The sequence below is a fragment of the Micromesistius poutassou genome, assembly GCF_964030765.1.
Source record: "Micromesistius poutassou genome assembly, chromosome: 9".
Lineage (NCBI taxonomy): Eukaryota > Metazoa > Chordata > Actinopteri > Gadiformes > Gadidae > Micromesistius > Micromesistius poutassou.
The window spans coordinates 17,974,063-17,981,234 of NC_140279.1; the positions used below are offsets into that span (position 1 = coordinate 17,974,063).

Consider the following 7,172-nt stretch of genomic DNA (forward strand, 5'->3'; position numbering starts at 1 on the left):
ATTCGTTCACCAGTAGTTAAGCTTTTTGAACCATTCGTTTACCAGTAGTGAAGCACTTTCGGGTTAGTTATAAAACCCCAAACCACTGTTGATGACAATGAGGGATCTACAGCCACTTTAGTTAAAAATGTATACAACATAGGGAAATATATATACATATACTGCGCTCATGACACATAACATATAACATAATAACAGGATAATATAGAAAATATCAACAATTTAAAACACAAACAGAAACAAAAAAAGGCATTTTAAAATGTAACAAAAAAAGGCACTCTAAAAACAAAACAAAAACCAGCTCTCTTCATCTGACACGGCTGTAGCGATCCATCGCCTCTTCTGGGGTGAGGACTGAAACAAAGAAAATGATAAACATGTATTAACAGTAGTATTTTGTCAGGATGATGGTAGTGCAGTTGGTTAGGGGTTTACTAGTATTAATACTATTCTTGTATTAGGGTTATATAGTGGCAAGTTAGTTCTAAATTACATTCTAGAGTAATGAATGTACAGAGGTATAATAATAATAATTATTAAATTGTAATTTCCAGTAGTATCAAGAGTACTGTGAGTGTACTGTCTATTCAAGTAGTATTATCTGTACTCTTTAACAGTAGGTTATTATAAATCAAATGAGCACGACTAGAGAGTAAAGTGGGAGCACTGTATAGTTTAGACAAGTGGTAGAATAAGTGGATTATATTGTTTAGTGTTATTTGAAAGCCATGTTCCTGCTGTAGCTTCATCCATTATGCTGCTTTGAACAGTCATGTTCAGACGTGGCTTTGATATTATAAGCAGACTTGGGACCAGCTGACCACCTAGCTCGTTAAAGAAATGGGTAAGAATTGATCAATTAATCCAGCACCATGACCATAACCATAACCAAAAACTTTTTTATTTTCTACTTAGTAGACTAACTTAAAGTGGCTTAACTGACCTCAATCTAATTCATGTCATTGCTGTTCTAAGTTCCTTCCCATTCCCAAAGCACTTTCCGGTTACGATATCATGTAAAGGTAGATACTTGGTTACTGCAATGTTCAAGTACAAATGGAGTAAATATTACTAGCATCCTCTTGTCTTGGATCCCCTCTAGACACTAGCCTTCAACCAGTTAAGGTGAGCACCCTTATTTTAACATCATAAAACCAGGAAGTAGAAAAGAGGTTTAAAAATAACACTATTATAGTGTTTTCATAGTGACGTTCATCAGTTATTAATCATTATACTGTGTACAACTAAATTTCACAGTCACATGAATCTGAGTATATCTGTTAAGTATGCTTAACATTTAAAATAAAAAATTAATTACCTGCTTCCTCTGCTGCAGTTTGGCTACTGCGCTGTTCGGATTGTTCCCGCTGACTCGATGGCGCTGTAACATTTTGGAGCACAGAAAGAATGGTTGGTGTAAGGGGCTCAAAACCTCATGAAGGATATTGATGAATGCATACAGAGTGACGTTTTTGTTCATTTGAAAATTGTATGGATACCTTAAAAACATATATATACAGTTAGTTAAGAAATAAGGGTTTTATTCACTTTGGGCAATGACATTATCCATTGTCTTTAATGTTATAATATGTAATAATAATATGTATGATCATATGTAATTTTGATTTAAGACAAATCATCATCAACTCATTTGTCATGGTTCCACATGCAGTCCATTGTGTAGAAGACATGTTTGAGAGATTCAGTTGTTAACATTACATACTGTAACTATGGACTAAAATGAAAAGAAAAAAAACAGGGAGAAAGGTATTACCGTAATAGCACTATAACAGTGTAATGTAGCAGTCTTCGGGTTTTTTAGTAGTTAAAAACAACTCCAAAAACTATTCAAAGACGTGGTAACTGGCGCTAACATAATAACTTTACAAGTCCAATTTCAAAGCTTGGACCACATTTTCATCGCATATCGCCTAATTTAACATTAGATAAGTGGTTGAACCGTCGGTCTTTTGACCTAGTTAAGAGTTAAACTTTTGTGTTTGACAGATAATTAAAATTTGCTTGCAACGTCGGCTATCTAGCCAGCTAGCAATCCATTGGTTAGTGACAAGGTTAGCTAGCAAGGCCAAAAAATACGTGATAGAACAGACGTGGTACGATGTCAAATTAGCTCATTTTAGGAAGCTAAGCAATGTGACCGAATCATTACACTCTCAATTAATAATGAAATAACTTTAAAGCATGTACTTACATTCTAACATGGCTGTCTCTACATGTGGAAGCTCTTCCGTGGGCTGCCTTTTTCTCTTACTCTTTCGCTGAGTCTCCATTGTCAAGTCCTTCTGCACGACCTCCTTGCCCGTCGACGGAAGAGAGTGGGCGTGTCCGACGCATGGGGTAAAACGATCTGCGTATAACGTGCCCCCTACCCACTGTACACGTCCGTCGACGACAAGGGACGCTCCCGAATTGCATTGTGGGTCCGCATGTGCAAGACAGGAAGACGGTTTGATGCGAAGTTATCATGACCCTGCACGCTGAAGTACTCAGTCTTATTGAGGGAAGACAGACTTTTAAAAAGAAATTAAAATTGATAAAAATGGCTCCAAAAGAAGAAGTTACTTAAAGCCAAAATAAAATGCAAACTCTGCAAAAAGAGCATGAAAATGAAGGAAAACGCAAACGTTGACGGACTGCAGTGGTAAGTATTCTTTTTTGGTACGGTTTTTATCGATGACTTCCTTTGTTTACTGATATGTCATGTTATAAATTCAAGTTCAGTAACATTAATATTTATCATGAAGAAATGTGTTGTCTTCTGTAGGCAGTGCCGACGTAATAAACATAGAGGGAAAACGACGAGGAAGTCAGTGAGGTGCGGGTCACTTTTTGAGAGGAGCAAATTGTCCCTATTCAGCTGGATGAAATACATTTATAGGTAAGGTATGCAGTAGGGCTGTACGGTATGGACTACAATTTATATCACGGTATGATTTGAGGCATATACGGTAATGCCGTATTATATCACGGTATGTTCATTTTATCTTCTAATTTCTATATAAATGTTTCTGAAGGGGTATCATCATCACTACCATCATCCTGACAAAATACTACTGTTAATACATGTTTATCATTTTCTTTGTTTCAGTCCTCACCCCAGAAGAGGCGATGGATCGCTACAGCCGTGTCAGATGAAGAGAGCTGGTTTTTGTTTTGTTTTTAGAGTGCCTTTTTTTGTTACATTTTAAAATGCCTTTTTTTGTTTCTGTTTGTGTTTTAAATTGTTGATATTTTCTATATTATCCTGTTATTATGTTATATGTTATGTGTCATGAGCGCAGTATATGTATATATATTTCCCTATGTTGTATACATTTTTAACTAAAGTGGCTGTAGATCCCTCATTGTCATCAACAGTGGTTTGGGGTTTTATAACTAACCCGAAAGTGCTTCACTACTGGTAAACGAATGGTTCAAAAAGCTTAACTACTGGTGAACAAATGGTTCGCGAAAGAGTAACAACTCAGTATGATGCATTACTTTACATGAAGGTACACAAAAAGCTTCACTACTGGTAAACGAATGATTCATAAAGCTTAACTACTGGTGAACGAATGGTTCGCGAAAGAGTAACAACTCAGTATGATGCATTACTTTACATGAAGGTACACAAAAAGCTTCACTACTGGTAAACGAATGATTCATAAAGCTTAACTACTGGTGAACGAATGGTTCGCGAAAGAGTAACAACTCAGTATGATGCATTACTTTACATGAAGGTACACAAAAAGCTTCACTACTGGTAAACGAATGATTCATAAAGCTTAACTACTGGTGAACGAATGGTTCGCGAAAGAGTAACAACTCAGTATGATGCATTACTTTACATGAAGGTACACAAAAAGCTTCACTACTGGTAAACGAATGATTCATAAAGCTTAACTACTGGTGAACGAATGGTTCGCGAAAGAGTAACAACTCAGTATGATGCATTACTTTACATGAAGGTACACAAAAAGCTTCACTACTGGTAAACGAATGATTCATAAAGCTTAACTACTGGTGAACGAATGGTTCGCGAAAGAGTAACAACTCAGTATGATGCATTACTTTACATGAAGGTACACAAAAAGCTTCACTACTGGTAAACGAATGATTCATAAAGCTTAACTACTGGTGAACGAATGGTTCGCGAAAGAGTAACAACTCAGTATGATGCATTACTTTACATGAAGGTACACAAAAAGCTTCACTAATGGTAAACAAATGATTCATAAAGCTTAACTACTGGTGAACGAATGGATCGCGAAAGAGTAACAACTCATCAGTCAGATCCAGCTCTACCAGTCGATCCAGTGTGGGACCCAAGCCAGCCCTCGACAGCGCTTGAAACCAAGGGAGGCAGGTTTAAAGCGTGCCCTGCAGTGGTGGACAATTGCTTTTAAGCCTTCAACATTACTAATGCCACATAATAAACCTTAAATGTGAATATGAATGTATGTATTGTGAATATCTTATATATGACAATCATCCCGTCTGTGCCTTGTTAATTTATTAACTAATTGTGAAATCCCAGGAAAATTCAGTTGCTTTCATAATAAATTGGTCAGTTTGCTATTTCACAGAATGATTCATTAATACAGTATCCCCTAGTCTGTTTACCAGTAACTCCTCAGTAGTTACTGAGTAACTGTCACTTTAGGGCCCCTGGTTGTTCATCATTCGTTACTCAGTAACGAATACAGTAGTCCCCTGGTCTATTTACCAGTAACTCCTCAGTAGTTACTGAGTAACTGTCACTTTAGGGCCCCTGGTTGTTCATCATTCGTTACTCAGTAACGAATACAGTAGTCCCCTGGTCTGTTTACCAGTAACTCCTCAGTAGTTACTGAGTAACTGTCACTTCGTCGTTCATCATTCGTTACTCATTCGTTCCTCATTCGTTACTCATTCGTTCCTCAGTAGTCCCCTGGTCTGTTTACCAGTAACTCCTCAGTAGTTACTGAGTAACTGTCACTTCGTCGTTCATCATTCGTTACTCATTCGTTCCTCATTCGTTCCTCATTCGTTACTCATTCGTTCCTCAGTAACTACCTACGTTTCTGTGTACCTTATTGTAAAGTGTTACCCCGCCCACTTCTTCACCCTTATCAACAGCACCAACCGGAACCCCCGCATCCTGTTCTCCACCATCAACAAACTGCTCCAGCCGCCGGACATTAATCCACCCTCCTCACCTGCCCTCTGTAACTCTTTCCTCCTCGCCTTTAACCATAAAATCTCTCAAATCAATTGCTCCCTGACTGCCGCCGTTAGTAACTCCTTCACCCCCAACATTCCCTCTGTCTACAAACTTGCCTCCATCACCCCCATCCTCAAAAAGCCCACCCTTGATCCAGTCAACCTCTCCAACTACCGCCCCATCTCCAACCTGCCATTCCTCTCCAAAACTCTGGAACGGATTGTCGCCGCCCAACTCCACACCCACCTCCAGTCAAACAACCTCTATGAACCCCTCCAGTCTGGCTTCCGCCCACTTCACAGCACCGAAACTGCCCTTGTCAAAGTAATCAATGATCTCCTCACCTCTGCAGACTCCGGTGCCCTCAACATCCTGCTTTTACTAGACCTCAGCACAGCCTTTGATACTGTACACCATTCCATCCTCCTCAAAAGCCTGCACCAACAGGGTTATTGAGGGCACCGCACTCGACTGGCTCACCTCCTACCTCACCGACAGGCAGCAGTTCGTCTCCCTCTCTGGCCACACATCCACTCTCTCTCCTGTCACACAGGGGGTCCCTCATGGCTCAGTCCTCAGCCCCCTTCTTTTCATCTGCTACCTCTTCCCCCTTGGTCACATCATCCGCAAACCCAACCTCGACTTCCACTGTTACACAGACGACACTCAGATCTATACCAAAACCACCCAAAATCCTCCCCTCACCCACATCGAAACCTGCATCTCTACAATAAAAACATGGCTGACCCACAACTTCCTCAAACGTAACAGCGACAAAACAGAGCTCCTTCTCATAGGCACCAAATCCACTCTCAACAAAACTGGACCCATCTCACTCAACATTGACGCCTCGACCATCACTCCCTCCCCCCTGGCACGCAATCTTGGTGTTATCCTGGACCCCACCCTCTCCTTCGATCCCCATGTCAGCTCCATTGTCAAGACCTCCTACTTTCACCTCCGCCGCATCGCCAAAATCAGACACTGCCTCTCCCCCCCTGCTGCTGAATCCCTTATCCACGCCTTCATCTCCTCCCGTCTTGACTACTGCAACTCCCTCCTCACTGGCATCACCTCTCATTCCCTCCATAGACTCCAAATGGTCCAAAACTCTGCTGCACGCCTCCTCACTCACACCTGTTCCCGTGAGCACATCACTCCCGTTCTCCACACTCTCCACTGGCTCCCCATCAAACAACGTATCAGTTTCAAAATACTCCTGCTGACTTTCAAAGCTCTCCACCACCTGGCCCCGCCCTACCTGTCTGACCTCCTCATCCCGCATCGCCCCTCCCGAGCCCTCCGATCCTCCTCCACTCTCACTCTAACCGTACCACCCTCCAAACTCAAAACATTCGGTGACAGAGCCTTCTCCAGGGCAGCCCCCCGACTATGGAACTCTCTTCCCCAACCTGTCTGCGACTCTCCCTCACTTCCCACATTCAAATCCAGTCTAAAAACCTACCTCTTTTCCCAAGCCTACGACCTCCCCTACCCATAACCACCTTCATCCCTGCCCTCTCCCCTTGACCTTCCCCTCCACACTCTCCCCTCTACTCTCCTCGCCCACCAGCCCCACCCCCCCCCCCTTTTTGCTCTTCAATCATGTTTTTTATGTCTTCCTCAATGTAAGCGTCTTTGGGTCACTGAAAAGCGCTATATCAATTTCATGAATTATTATTATTATTATTATTAAATCTCTTTTACTAGGGTCACCTGGCCAGGACGGTAGTGTAGCAATCTCAGACATGAAACCACACACGCACGCACGCACGCACGCACGCACGCACGCACGCACGCACGCACGCACGCACACGCACACGCACACACACATATGCAGTTTTTAGTGGATTGGGAGGGGTATGGTCCGGAGGAGCGGAGATCAGGATGGTCCCCTCCCCCTCGCTTCCTTTATGACCTGTAATGAAACCGAAAGTTTTCTTTGCACATATTTTTCCTCTTTGGATCG

General features: G+C 41.7%; 1 long non-coding RNA gene across 1 annotated transcript; it reads right to left on the reverse strand.

Annotated features, from left to right (window-relative positions):
- Nucleotides 1-55: 55 nt before the first annotated feature.
- On the reverse strand, nt 56-3,420 carry LOC311352741. Its single transcript, XR_014636933.1, has 3 exons — nt 2,213-3,420; nt 1,319-1,381; nt 56-354 (listed from the first exon to the last, which is right to left on the reverse strand). It is a non-coding gene; the product is annotated as an uncharacterized lncRNA (long non-coding RNA).
- Nucleotides 3,421-7,172: the final 3,752 nt, after the last annotated feature.